Source organism: Macaca fascicularis, chromosome 2 (genome assembly GCF_037993035.2).
Source record: "Macaca fascicularis isolate 582-1 chromosome 2, T2T-MFA8v1.1".
Taxonomy (NCBI): domain Eukaryota; kingdom Metazoa; phylum Chordata; class Mammalia; order Primates; family Cercopithecidae; genus Macaca; species Macaca fascicularis.
Genome location: NC_088376.1, coordinates 42,471,319 through 42,486,464, shown reverse-complemented (window position 1 = coordinate 42,486,464; position 15,146 = coordinate 42,471,319). Strand labels below are relative to the sequence as shown.

At 41.8% G+C, this 15,146-nt stretch overlaps 1 protein-coding gene across 11 annotated transcripts in view; it reads left to right on the top strand.

Moving 5' to 3' along the window:
• The window catches only part of NMNAT3 (nicotinamide nucleotide adenylyltransferase 3), a 114,211-nt gene that overhangs the window by 26,013 nt on the left and 73,052 nt on the right, over positions 1–15,146 (top strand). For 3 of the 11 annotated variants that reach the window (XM_065539999.1, XM_065540002.1, XM_005545922.4), the window contains exon 2: positions 13,167–13,266. The exons of the other annotated variants lie outside the window; for them this stretch is intronic. The gene's annotated coding sequence lies outside the window, so the exon portion shown is untranslated. The remainder of the gene's footprint in view (positions 1–13,166; positions 13,267–15,146) is intronic. 11 annotated transcript variants of the gene reach the window in all.

Here is a 15,146-nt window from a genome sequence, read left to right as displayed (position 1 = left end):
TCATGCCAACTCCATGCTCTTCTTATTTTCCAACATATTTTCCTTTTACAATAGAAATGTTCATATTGGATTAAATTAGAAAGTTATTTTAAATAATCACTTCTGAGGTATCAAAGTGAGGAAGATTTTTTTTTTTTTAATTTTAAAAACAGTGTGGTGGTTTTCTTTGATTACTTCTTGGATCCTGCTGTTCAGAAAAAATCAGATACTCCTTTTTGTAAGTGAAGTTATGAACCTTCCCTGAAGAGTTTTAGAAAGACAAATACTTCTCCCTTGGCATGATGTCAGCAACTTCTGCCTCGAGGAAGGGAAATGGAGTAGAGAATCGCTCCAGGTCCTTTTCAGCCTTAGATTTCTCTGAATTCATCACCTTTACAGAAGGGAGCTCCCACATCTTCCACATTTGTCCCAGAGTGTCGATCTCATTAAGCCTAGTGATGAGGGTTGTATGTCAGGATGCATTCCTCAGGTAAAACCTAAAAGTCTCCACAGCCAAAGAGCTTGCTTTATAAAGCACTGTCACAGTGTGATAGAAATCTCAGCCCTGAGCCCAGAGCTCTGACTCTAGCTCTGCTATTAACTTACTGTGTAACCTTGGATAAGCAACATCACCTCTCCTGTACTCAACTACTAGTGAGTTTCTTCAGTTATAACACAGGGGGTTTGGACCACATGTTAACATTCTGCAAACGGGAGCACAAAACCAACAGGGTTAAATATTTTGGTTAAGCATAAGCCTTCCAGATAGAGCATTCCAGCTGCCTAAGGAAAAATCCAACTCCCAATCTGTGTATTTTTGTAACAGTATCTTTAAAATACAGAAGATGAAAATCTTTCCTGAAATTTGTAATAAGGAGTCATCAAATGTCAAGACTTCTTATGATTTGTGGCAAATCTTGGAGAAATATGTCTTGAAAAAATAAACATTTCATTTTATATGGAGAAGAGAGAGGGATTGGTTCCTTTCATTCAGCAAAAAGCAGTAATTGCAGTAAGAGCTATCGCTTAAGAAGTACTTGTAGAGACCTGTCACCCTTAAAGCACTGCCCCTGTGCCGTCTGTGTTTGAGATAGAAGTTACCCATGCCCCTGCTTTTGTTTATCCAAAAGGCAGTTGCGCTCCTGGTTTCTTGTCCAGAAATCACATCTTTGCTTTGGGGTCTTGAGACACACTCCCATTCATCTCTTCAATGCCCCTAAATTGAATGTTGTAAAGTCAATGCATATTTCTCCTAGCTGTATTAATGCCTTTGGGGTGTGTAGTTTGTCAGCCTGACTGCATTCATCCAAAACAGTGTTTCAAATTGGCAAGTAAGGTGGGACTCTTTTGATCCAAGAGCTCTCCTTTTGTATGTGATGAGGCATGGTTTGGGCGTGTTTTGGGGTGTACTCAGAGGAGTGAGGCTAGGGGTGTCCTTTTCAAAGGTATAGTGCCCCCCTCCCTGGTGTGCAGCTCACAAACACTAGGAGGGTTGTGTACAAGAGCTAACCCTGCAGGAACTGACTGCTCACTGGTGAGAAGCTGCCCTTCCAGGAGGTAAAACAACCTTCGGAAACATCGTCATGTAGAGTTTTTCAGAAGGAAAGTGTTCAAAAGACAGATTCCCTTGGCTTTTGTGTGAAACTGAGTCAACGAATGGTGACTTTGCCCCACTCTTGTAGAAGAGACAAAAGACACACTTGCCTCAGACTTTGACTACTTACTGTGTGTCTTTTTTTTTAAAATAAAAATGTGGAAGACCACCAGGGAGTTTGGTGTAAAAGCCTGGGGTTTTTGTTGTTGTTGTTTGGGTTTTTTTTTTTTTCTTTGCTTCCCGTCCTGCAACATTAGCTGGGTTACAGGAAACCTCCAGAAGCCACAGGCAATCTTTAAAGACCATCTGCTGCACAGCCCTTCACTGAGCACACAATTACTGAGGGTCTCCACTGTTTGCCCGACATCATTCAAAACAAGGTTCTCATGGTGTATCTTTATTGCATTTTCATCTTTTTTTATTCTTAAAGTTACAAAAAGAGTACGTGCTTAGGGAAAAAGTGTATTAGTATAAAGCAATACTAATAAAGCCCAAGTCTGTCCACTCTTTTGTCACACCCTCAACAACCCTACTCCTTCCTTTGAAAGTAATGACTTCTTATTTGATGTGTACCCATCCAACAAATTCATAAACATATCTAGGTATACATATATATAGTTTCTGTATATTATAGCACAGATTGCTTTGTTTAAACAATGTGAGAAAATAATATTGTCTGCAACTTACATTTTTTACCAATATTTACTCATTAATAATCTCCCACATCAGTATATGTAGAAGTATGTCACTCTTTTTAACAGCTGCATAGTAATACATGGAATGTAACCATTCCCTTGTTGGTAGACAGTAGGGTCTCTAACTTTTCACTATTGCAGATAAACCTTCAGAGGACAGTCTGATGACATATGTTTGCAGGTATTTGGCCATGTTTATTAATAATTAAACTATTGGTTTAAAGATATGCTTCCCTGACACATGTACATGCCTACACAGCCCTATCCAAAGTATGAGGTTAATTTATAGAAAGTTTCTTAAATCCTTGGTTCCCCCCTAATTACCTGCCCCTTCATGCTTAATCTGTTCACATGTTTGCTTTAAGAACTAAGCATTTCTTTTCTCACTCCCTTAGCCTTCTGCTTCAGGAGGGGACGCTGCCCAAAACTGGGAGTTGGCTGCCTGCTTTTCTTAACCTACATGTATCAGTCCATTTTCACACTGCTATAAAGAATACCTGAGTCTGGGTAATTTATAAAGAAAAGAGGTTTAATTGACTCACAGTTCCACATAGCTGAGGAGGCCTCAGGAAACTTATAATCATGGCAGAAGGCAAAGGGGAAGCAATGTGCATCTTATGTGGCAGCAGGTGATGGCACAGAGGAAACGGACACTTTTAAACCATCAGATCTTGTGAGAACTCTCCCGCTATCATAAGAGCAACATGGGGAAAACCCCCCAGGATCCACTTACCTCCCCCCAGATTCCTCCCTTGACACGTGGTGATTACACTTCAAGATAAGATGTGGGTGGGGACCATAGCCAAACTGTATCACTACACTTGCATTCAACCCTCTCCCTTTCCACTTGCTGCAGGCAGGAAGTTAAATTCAGCCAAATATTGTCAAAGAACCATAGAGTTTGGGAGATAGCTTTTGTACAAACTGAAACTCTTCCCTCCAACATGTCTGTGAGTGTATTAGTTTTCTGTGGCTGCTGTAACAAATTACCCTAAACTTGGTAGTTTAAAACAAAGGAAATTTATTTTCTCACAATTTTGGAGGCCAAAAGTTCGAAATCAGTATCCCTAAGCCAAAATCAAGGCATCAGCAGGGCTGCATTCAGTTCAGAGGCTGGAGAGAGAAATTTGTTCCTTGCTGATTCCAGCTTCTGGTGGCTGCCAGCATTCCTTGTCTTGTGAGTGCACCCCTCCAACCTTCAAGGCCAGCATCTTCAAATTTCCCTCTTCCATCTTCAAATGGCCTCTCTGTGTGTCAAAACTCCCTTTACCGTTATAATTTATAAGGATACATGTGATTGCATTTAGCACTCCCCCCTTCTCAAGATTCTTAATCACATCTGCAGCAACCCTTTTTCCAAGTAAAGTAACATTTACAGGTTCTAGGGATTAGGACCTGACATCTTTGGGGGACATGATTCAACCTAGTTTGATGGAGTTGTTGACCTCCTTTCCGATATATTTTACTGCTGGGGCACATTTGAGATTTCCTTTGAACCATTTGGAAGAATGTATTTTTATTCATAAGGGAGGCAGAAATAGATGTTATTTTGCTCTGTACATTGAAAACTTAGCTAGAAAGGTGAAGTGCCAGAGTCAAGGTCAGACAGAAAATCTCTGGCTTACAAGCTTCTTAAATTGGAGACTGTGTGGCATGAATTGCATGCACAACTGTAATGAGTTAAATTACAAACGTGCCTGTCTTCACTTTTCAGTTTAGAAATGTTTAGCTGTATGAAAGTGTATATGCCCTAGCTAGAAGGCAGTTGAGAAGCTGTCTATTATTCCTTCTTTCCTGCAGATCAAACCACACCCATGCCATAAATTTTTTTAATCTTCCTAGATGTGCATACAGGTGTTCCACTCTTGTTAAAAACAATGAATGGTGCTAGGCCATATTAAGGGCATAAGGCCAGCAGAAGTGCATACCGCTTAGGCATTTAGCAGCATTCAAATACAAGGGTAAGTTTCATGAGTGTACATTTAACTGGCATTATGTCTGCTGCTTGGAACTCTACAGTCCTCCCTGTAAAAAGCCTATTATAGTTTTGGACTTGGCCCTCCCCTTGCCATGTGAATGCTAATGTCTAATACCTCCATTTCCCAATTTCACAGCAGACTTGCATGCTCATAAATTAAACTGCATCGCTCAGCATTATCGTGTGCACTCTAGGATTCAGTCCAAAATGGCCCAAACTGCTGCCTATTTCAGCAGAACTCCCTTTGGCCATTGCCTGTTAATACATTATAGAGACATTAGGACAGTGATTTGAGAGTGCAGACCAGGCAGGTAGAGAACATACTTCCCTGCAGAGAGGTCTGTCGGCAAATGGGAGTAGCTCAGGGGAATGATTGTAGGGAGATGTTGGCTGCCTCATTTTAGGATGGGGCCTACGTGGACTGCCCCACCTGAAACAGGGGGAATTCATCTGACAGAGACTTTCTCATAAAAACTATTGAATGTGAATAGCTAAAGTTTAAAAGATAACAAATCAATTGAAAGAAGTAAAAGAAAGCCCAGACCATGGCTAAGTTTTGTCACTTTCTAAGCCAGTGATGGGGGTTTAAAAACATGCCAAAATGTCCACTCCAGAAGCAGATTGCCAAGAACCAGACTGTAAAGGAAACATAGTGGTGCTTGGCTTCTCAACATAATACTAAACACCGATACTTTTAAATCACAACCATATCTGCACATGGTTTTTTAAAAACTCAAGTAATACGGAAGGGAATGAAAAGTTGCAGCTCTGTCCCTACCGTCCCCCACCCCACCTACATCCCAAAGGCAAGTTGCTTTAGCCTTTTGAGTATTTTGGAAGTTAAAAGCAACTTTAAATTGTATACCATTGAGTCCCATTATGAAAAATAAAGATTTAACTCATTTATACTCTCTGCACCCTACCCTTCCTCCTTCCTCTCACTTTTGATGATTCTATTATGTTTGTTCTTTAATTGGATACATTTTTACTTGAATAATACACTTCTATCACTTGAGTCACAAATGGCCAGTTTGCCTATCCAATATCTGTTTCCCGCTTCTTCCTTACTAAAACCCAATTTTGTTGAGAGCAACAATGTGCCATCAAAAAAAAACTATACTTCTCAGTTTTCCTCGTGATAGTTTGCCTTGTTACAGTGTTCTGGCCAGTAGATGTAAGTAGAAATTGTTGGGTAGGGCTTCAGGAAAACTCCTTCTAAAGAGGACTGACTCGGCAGGTAGGTTCCTTTTACCCTTCTCCTCTCTTTCTTCTTCTTACCTGGAGCACAGGTATGATGGCTGGAGCTGCAACAGCAATCATGTGACCATGAGATAATCTTGAGGGCAGCTGGAAGTCATGTTCTAAGAATAACAGAGAAAAAATCTAGAGTAGATCCTGGCAAATTAGTGACATCAGAGCTGCTGCCCTAACCCTAAACTGCCTATCTTCCTCAACTTCATTTTATGGGAGACAAGTGTAGGCCCTGTTTTGTCTAAGGCATTATTTTCCCCCACATTTGTTGTTCACAACAAATCTGTGCCTCTCGTTCATCAACTGTAATCAGTATCTAGACTCCTCATGAGGTGAGTGGAAACTATTGGTGCTTTTGCCCTCCTTCCCATTATTCTCCAGCTACTGCTTCTGGTAGCTGTATTTTATTTATCTTTTATTTTTTATTTTTTTTGAGATGGAGTCTCTGTCACGCGGGCTGAAGTGCAGTGGCATGATCTCAGCTCACTGCAACCTCCGCCTCCCAGGTTCAAGCGATTCTCCTGCCACAACCTCCTGAGTAGCTGGGATTACAGGCACGTGCCACCACGCCCAGCTAATTTTTGTATTTTTAGTAGAGATGAGGTCTCACCATGTTGTTCAGGCTGGTCTCGAACTCCTGACCTCATGATCCACCCACCTCGGCCTCCCAAAGTGCTGGCATTACAGCTGTGAGCCACCACGCCTGGCCGTGAGCTATATTCTTACATTGCCAATAATGGTAACATTACCTTTCTATTCTGTGATTACAAGCCTTCTGTGCCTTTTCACTAGAATGACTCTAAAAGTTGAACACCATTAAATAGGATTTAGATTATTATGACCACATAGGTGTTCACTCCTGGGTCAAGTGTCCCTGGATCACTCAAAGAGAAATTCCTAATATGGGAGTCAAATAAATTTTTTCTCATATTCCATCAAGGAGTTAAAATTATGTCACATTTTAATTTACATTATTTTTGGACCATGTTATTTAAATAGCTGTTTGTCTTTGATTTTTTGTTGTTATTGTTGAGAGAGAGATGCTTTCACTATATTCCCAGTTTACCAAACCTCTCCAGCATTCACCTTTTTTCTTAGAGCTCCACATTTTCACACTCTGCCCTCAGCTCTTACTCCTCAGCCTATACAACTTTCATTCTAGCTTCACCTTTCCCCAGAGTTAAATTACCTCTACTTATGTTGTTTTTCTTCCTTGTTTTGCTGGAACACATCCTCAAAGAACTTCTTAGAGTGACTGAGAGGTAAACTTTGGGTCCTTTCATATTTTAAACTGTATTTGTTCTATTCCTGTACTTAATTGATGGTCTAGATTTAAAATTGTTTTCTCTCAGTATGCTGGTATTGCTCATTGCATTTTTGCATGCAGCATTGCAAATAAGAGGTCAGGTACATGCCAGTCTTATTTGCATTCTTTTGCAAATTTTTTTCTATTCCCTAGAAATCTCAGAGCTGTTTTCCTTATTGTTAGCGTTCTTTTATTTCAGGCCAAATGCGTCATCAATTAGGTTGATGTTGGTTGCAGCTGTCACACCAACTAAAATTGACTTCATGATAAAAAGGGTATTTATTGGCTTACATAATTGAAATGCCCTAGATGGGATGAGATGGGATTGACTTTAGGAATAGTTCTTTCAGATCTCTGGTACTATTTCTCTGTGATTCTCTTGGTATAGGCAACTGGGTAAATCTTAAGACAACCCTGATAGAACAGAAAACAAGGAATCAAGGCAGAGATTGACAAGCAATGCAATGGTATCGAAGCCTGGCATCAGAGAAGGCTTAACAAGGAGACCTTTAATTTTAAATGTTTGATTGTGATAAAATACACATAATATAAAATTTAACATCTTTGTCATTTTTAAGTGTATAATTCAGTAGTGTTCAGTGCATTGATATTGTTGTGTAAGCAATCTTCAAAACTTACCTCACAAAACTAAAAGGCTATACCTTTTAAATAATAAGTATTCCTTCCCCCTTTCCTCCCAACCCCTGACACCACCATTCTACTTTATCTTATTAATTTAGCTGTTGTAGGTACCTCATATAAGTGGAATTATATAATAGTTGTTCTTTTATGACTGGCTTATTTTTACTTAGCATGATGTCCTTAAGATTCATCTATATGGTAGCCTATGTCAGAATTGCCTTCCTTGTTAATGCTGAATAATATTTTGTTATATACATGCAATGTGTATTTTGTTTTTCCATTCATTTTGTTGATCCATTCTTCTGTTAATGGACACTTGGATTCCTTCCACCTTCTGGCTACTGTGAATAATGCTGCTGTGAATAAGAGTGTACAAATATCAGTTTGTATCACTGCTTTTAATTCTTTTGAGTATATACTTAGAAGTGGAATTCCTGGATCATATGGCAATTCTATTTTTAATCTTTTAAGGAACCTCCATACTGTTTTCTATAGCAGCTGCACCATTTTACATTCCCACCAACAATGCATGGGAGTTCCCATTTATCCACATTCTTGCAACACTTGGTATTTTCTATTTTTTAGTTAACAGTCATTCTAACAGATAGGAGGTGGTTTCACATTGTGGTTTTGATTTTATTTCCCTAGCTATTAGGGATGTCGAGAATTTTTTCATGTGCTTGTCGGCCATTCATATGTTTTCTTTAAAGAAATGTCTACTTAAGTCCTTTGCCCACTTTTTAATTGGGTTGTTTGTTTTTGTTGTTGAGTAAAGGAGACCTTTTATGGACAGCCTCATATGTGCTGAGTGTTGGGGGGCAAAATTTAACAGAGAGAGATGGATGGAAAGGACATTCTAGGCAGAGGGTCCAGCAAGATCAAAGGCATGGAGGTGTCAGAGTGCAGTGTACATTCAGGTTTTTTCAAGTCGCCAACCTGTGTCAGATCATAAGTTACAGGAGGGAAGCAGCCAGCACTAAGGCAGGAAAAGCAGGGCTGCCTCACCCTGTGAAGAGGGGGAGTGAGGACACTGCAGTGAAGGAAGCCACCCGATGGAGCGATCAAGAATGTGGAGATCATTCTACCAGATGCAGGGCTGCCCTCATCAATGTCCCCATTGTGCCCATGGGACACTGGATGTAGTCCAGAGGGGCCTGTTAAGAGGTTCTGGAGGCAGCTTTCCCTGAGGTTTAGTTCTCAGTGCCAACCAAAAATAATGTTCATTCAAAGTAAGTCACAGTGCCAACCAAAAGTAATGTTCGTTCAAAATGGTTTCTGAAAAGTTCCCAGAGCAGCACCACAGTGGGGCTCAACATACTATCCTTTCCTAGGCCCCATACACCAAGGCCTCCTCAGGCACAGGTGCATTCTCTCTTCAACTGCAACCCACATGAAGTTGCTCCCTTGATGTTAGGGACCAAATTATGCAGAAGATACTTATCTTTGCACACTAGGATCACATTTGGCCCATGAAAGTGTACACACCATTAGAGAAAGGCAAGATCCGAGGCCTCTTGAGGTGTATCTCTTTGGATGCTTTGGGCCACACACCACCGAACACCTGACCAGCAGGAGCTTTACCAATAAAGGTATTTTAGCGGTTTATGTAATAATAAGTCTGGAGAAAGGTAATACTGTACAAGGTTAATATAGTTCTCTAGGCCTTCCCTTTGTGGTCATAGGAAGGCTGTAGCAGCCCCAAGCATCATATCTCTACGCCACAGTGTCCAGGGGAGGCAGGTAAAAGAAGAGACAGAAAGGGGGATTTCAGTGCTCTTTATCATCTAGGAGAATATTTCCTGGTTTCCAGGTACTTTCTTTTGCATCTCATTGGCCAGAACTAGGTCACATGCCCATGCCTAACCAATCACTAACAAAGAGCATGAGACTTCCATGGTAGGTGTGGTGCTGTGGTTCTTATGCCCCTTATCCCTGAAGCAAAACAAAATTGGTGTTTGTCAGCCAGAAGAAAAGGGAATTGTTGTGCTGCAAGAAGGACCAGCAGATTCTCCTGGGCTGTATCACACTTACTCTGGAACATCTGCTCGTGGAAGACAGTGTAAATCATTTCATGTCAGCCTACATTTTATTTTATATGTAAATTATTATTTTATTGAGTCCAGCACATACAGGTGAATTCTCATGAGTTGGATGTCTGTGGGCTGAAGCTTCACTGTCTTAATTTTGGTGCTGATACCTTCATATGTCTTCCCTGGGCTTTATCCCAGCCTCCAAGAGTGGAGTGTTCTTTAGTTCCTCTGGCCTAACTATAACCTAGCTCTGCCTGTTGACCTTGAGGCCCAGGGATATGACTGGTCCCCTGGGGCCAGGCCCTTTCTTTCCTATCCTCTGGACAGCCTCTCTGTTCCAACTATAGAAAATGCTGTGCTTGTGGCATGCACACTCATAGGGTCAACATGTATCACAATGGCCTAGAAAAAGAGCCATCAGCTAAGATGTAGCATAGCAGTTCAATACATTAGTTCTTTGGAAATCACAGAAGCAAATTAAGCTTTTGCTGATTTTTAAATTCATACACAGTAAGGGAAGTCAACAAGTCCTCATCTCGTGGGAGGGAGCCTGGTATGGGGTTAGCTGGAGGGTTGTGTATAACTTACTGGCAAATGTGTCAAGCTTCTTGACACTTGTTAACCTATGCATAGGCTTTGGTGGGAACATGGACAGGACATGTTCTGCCAGTTGCAGTTGTGGATTCTGAAGCAATAACTGCAGGAAGAAACAAAATTAAGTTTGTCTGCTTAAGAATCATAGAGACTACAGTTGTTACTTATGCACTGCCCACCATTCTGGCCTAATTTCTAGCCAACACAATAGTGATTATGCATACCATTAAATATATGTTGGATGAACTCAGTTAAAATTTTTAATTAATCACAGCCTCAAATCTGACTCAGGCCTGCTCGGACTTCACAGATCACTGCCTAGATTTGCAGTTATCTGCTTATCACCATGGCAGTCTACTCATAGCTCAGTGAAGAAGAGAAGCTGGGCTGCTTGGCATATAATTTCTAGGAGGAAATTATGTTACATGAGATTGGAGAGAATGGCTCTGGACTTGGTTATGTTGTACCCAGTGAACGTATCAGGTGAACAGCTCTCCTTGGTCACCATGTCTCTTGCCTGCACCTCCCCACTGTGATTCATGGAGCCTCCACTGGCCTGTTCAACCGTCATGGAGAGCCTGGCCAAGTTTCCACCCTTCCCAGATATTTCAGGATCCTGTTGTTATCCTGTTAGCTTAAGGAACTCAGTGGTAGTGGCAGCTTGATTTCTCTTTGAGTAAATGAATGAACAAACAAGCTAAAACAAAGTGACCTTTTTTGTTAGGATTTTTAGATTACATTTTAGGGCTGGTCCTAAGAGGATGTGAGAACTTAGGGACAAGGCTGACAGTAGCATAAGGGAGACAGCTGTCACCCTATATTCCTCAGCAATTTTTCTTTCTCCTTTATCAGAATCTTCATTTCTTAAAACCAGAAAGCAACCTGGATGATCTGAGTTTTCCCCTGATCAGGCTGCTTTTTGCCCACTCAGAAGGGACACTAGCCCCTTCTGTCTGACCTCCTTCTGTTGACTGGAATCCACCACGCATACTGATGGTCATGGTACGATTTCTACTAGCATGTTCCTAGGACCCTTATGCATGCATAGTTTGAGAAAACCTGTCCTGCTGGTGCATGGGACTACAGAGTCCCACCGTGCACTCTCCTCACTGGGAAAGGGGTTCTCCTGATTCTGTTTCCATGTGAAGACAGCTGGACTGTGGCTGTGTAGACAGTCACTTTTATCTGAGTTTCTTTCTGATGGAAATAAATTGTATTATGTATGGAAGAAGTGTGGTCAGGGCCTCATGAACTCTAGTATCTCCTCAACATCTTTCTCTTCTCAATTGTCCATCCATCTGTGGATTTCCTGGTTCACTAGAGGAAGTCCAGAATTGACTGCTGTCTGTAAAGAACCATAAAAGGTCTGAAATTTTACCCTACTTGCAAGCTAACAAGTTAACCTGCCACTGTTTCATGGATGCTGGCAGAAGACATGAGACTCCTCCCACAGAGACAAAATACTTTATTATTCACGGCGACAGCAGTAGCCAAATGTCAGCATTTTCTTGTGCCATTTTCTGAGCTACAGTTCCCACAGGAGGACATGACAATGGCCACACAATACCCATACTTGCAGTGGATTGTGTAATGGGAGAAGATCCCTGGGCTTCGGAAACCCGGTTATTTTATCAGGGACAATAAACATGTCTGTCTTTTGCTCCAAAGAGGGACATCATCTCATCATACTAGACAGTAACTCTGCCTGCTTTTGCCCCAGCAGGAGACAATATTGGTCTTCCAAGGCTGCTGTTGGCTATTCAAATATCCATGAAAGAAAGTCCAGAACAATCAGCAGCCAATGCCTTACTTGAAAGACATGCAGAAACATGAGCAACCCATGGAGAATTGCCTCCCAACATTGTTTTTGTCTTGACCTCATCTATACATTCAATTTGATTATTCCACACACGTTTTACACCTACTCTGAGCAAGACCCTATGCTTGGAGCTTGGGATACAAAAATAAAACACATTCTTTGCCCTCAAGAAGCTCACTCTCCAGTAAGATAGATAGGCAATGAATAGAGGGTAAGGTAGGATGGGATGAGATGTAAGAGAGAAAGGTCTAAGGGGATGTGGAAGGTGCAGGAGAAGACCCAACTTAGCTTAGAAGGAATAGACATTGAGAGCTTTGTAGAAGAGGTAAAGTCTAAGTGATGTAGCCATTAGCCTGGCACAGATGGGTGAGAATGAGTGAGCACTCAGGACAGGATGAAAGGCAGTTTGACAGAGCAGCCATAAGGAGGGGTTTGGAGGGTAAGTAGCAAGCCTTGGGGGAAAAGGTCATGACCAGGTAAGGGGCTCTGGATGATACCCTAAAGAATTTCAACATTATCCAGAGTGGAACTGATAGGGAAGGGATTAAGCAGGGAATCAGCATGCTAATGTTTGTGTTGAAAGATCCCTTGGGCAGCTACGCAGAGGATGGATCAGAGGTGAGACTGGAAAAAAGAGACGAGTTAGGAGTACATTCAGATCCAATTGAGAAATAATGAGTCCCAATCTAAGGCAGGGACTGTGCAGTTTGAGAGAGGGATGAGCAATAAAGATATTACAGAGGTGGAACTATCAAGGCAGGGGAGGGAGAAGAGCCACATGGCTGCCAGTTTTGTGATTTGAGCACTAGAAGGGCCATGGTGCCGTCCCCTGATGTCATTATGAACAATTGCTTCTGCATTTTGCTGCTACACAGGGAAGCCCTCAGGGCTGTAGATGGCACAAGATGCTTTCCCAACACTAAATGTGGCATATTGCCCACTGTTAGACTGGAGTGGGGGCCTTGGGATGGACCCCAGGTTGGGTATAGGCAGAGGCAGGGAGAAGATAGAGGAATCAAATATTACCTCTAAGGTGGGAATCAGGAATCAGGGTCCTTGGATGGGACTCAGCCAAGGCAGCAGATACAGTTTATGGGGTTAAAACAAAATTTAAGTTTGGAAGGGAACTGACACCCCAGATTAGGAGGCAGAAATTCTCAAAAGGGAAAGCAAACCGGGTAAAGAAGAAGTGCCAGATGCTGAAGGCAGTAATGGGGATGGGAGGGTGGACAAACCTGGGGCTCTGCTGTTTTGACTTGGGGAATATTTCTTCCACAGCTACCTGCTTCAGCCTAGATCCTGCCATGAAGTGGGCTGCTGCTCCCTGGCTCCCACTCTGTTCTACTTTTCACTCTTACCTTGTCTCCCAATGAATAAGGTAAATATCTCTTAAAGTCATCTTCCACTCTGCATTAGACCCAGTGGGATCCCTGCCCTCAGGGGTTTACAGTGTGCTAGGCAAGGAAAGAGTGGGGGCTCAAAAATATAGACTAAAAATATTTGTCTGTATCTAGACATACAGTATATCACCTTTACAAGGTTAGAGGAGGGAGCTCTGACTTCCAGGTGGGCCTTGCAGGAAGCTCCACAGGAGAGTTAGCATGGAAGAGAACATTCTAACACTAAGAAATGGCATAAACAGAGGCCCAAGAAGCAGGAACGTGCAGAAGACACATTAGAGAATGGTAGGTGATCCCAGCTTGACGATGATACGGAGTACTTGTAAGGAATAGAGAAGGTGGGTGAGAGACAAGTAGGAGAGGTAGAGTGAGGCCAAAATCTCCATTTTCCGTATGGGTCACTAAGGCTGAGACTGACCGATTAAGTCATATAGTAAGCACAAGGCTATTTGCCAGATATTTCTGGCTTTCTACCTTCAGCACATGGAGACGAATTGTACTTTCTAGCTCACTGTAGTTGCGTGGGATCTATAGAGGTGACGTGGCAATTTGGGGCCAAGCGTAAAGTTGCTGGTGAGGGACTTTCCAGAGCCTTCTTTCTCTCTACTATTGTGACTAACTGCATTCCATGTAGTGGCTGGTCTATCATCCTGAGTCATGGATTGAGGGACAATTTTGTCGATGACACAGAGCAGAGCCTTCAACCCGTGTGGAATGGGTATATATTATGAACATGAAATAAACCTTTATTGTTTTAAGCCACTAAGACTAAGGGTTGTTTGTTAGTGCAGCTTACCTGGCCTCTCCTGATTGATACACTTAGTCAAGGTAACTCGGTTAGGAAGTACTTGTTGGCTTTGATTCCATGTCTGTCTTGTCATCAAGCCAGTGTCAGGCAGATGCCCATGGACCTTTAGGGGCCCATAAACAGGGTCAAGTCTGGAGCTGTAGATTTGGACATCACTTACACAAATGTGGAAGGAAATGGAAAGAAAGTAATAGAGATTTAGTCTGTGGGCTTTAGGGGTGAGGCTTCTTGCCCTCATGTTCTTTCTGTCCCACAGGTTTGTAGTCAATTCCACGTGGCCTGTTGATAAGTAGGACATCACTGCTGCCTGCAGGGTCTGGTGGTTCAGAGATGCTGGCTTCAGTTTGTTGACAGCTGCACACTCATAACATTGCTAAAAACTTCATAAACTCTGATGTCTGGAAATAGCCCAAGTGATTTGAGGTTTTGCTCACTTGTAAATGTTTGAGTATTGTGTCCACAAATTGCAAATTGAGTAACTCAATTTTGAGGCACAGCTGTTATTTGGAAAAGACCCATCTAGGAACGCAAGCTCCTTGCAAAATAATTGTGCTTCATTTTTGTCAAGTATCAGAAAACCATTAAACTGCCAAGCCATATGGCAAATGCCCACTAGAAGCAGAGTGCGACAACGAGCCATAATGAATCTGTTTTGGGGGAGAAGTAGATGGGACAGCGTCTGGTTTTTGTGATCTACAGAAAAGATTCACTGCTGTACATTTCAGCCATCCAGAGTCCTGAGTAAGGATTTTTCCTCCCATGAAAAATTCATGTAGCAAATTAAGTTATGGTAGTTTTTGTTTTTTCCTTAGGTGAATTTTTTCCCTTTCAAACAATGTCCATTTGAGTTTCTGCATATAAAATAGACTTAACTGGGGCAATAGAAAGTTCTAAAAGTTTACATACTTTTCCATTTTTATATGCTAACCCAAGAAACATTCATTAAATATTGGCATAGCAGTTAGAATTAGGTTTAGCTGTGTATAATAGAAAAATGGAAAATAATGGTGGCTTTGAAGATCGTTTCTCCCCCAAGTAAAAGAAACCTGG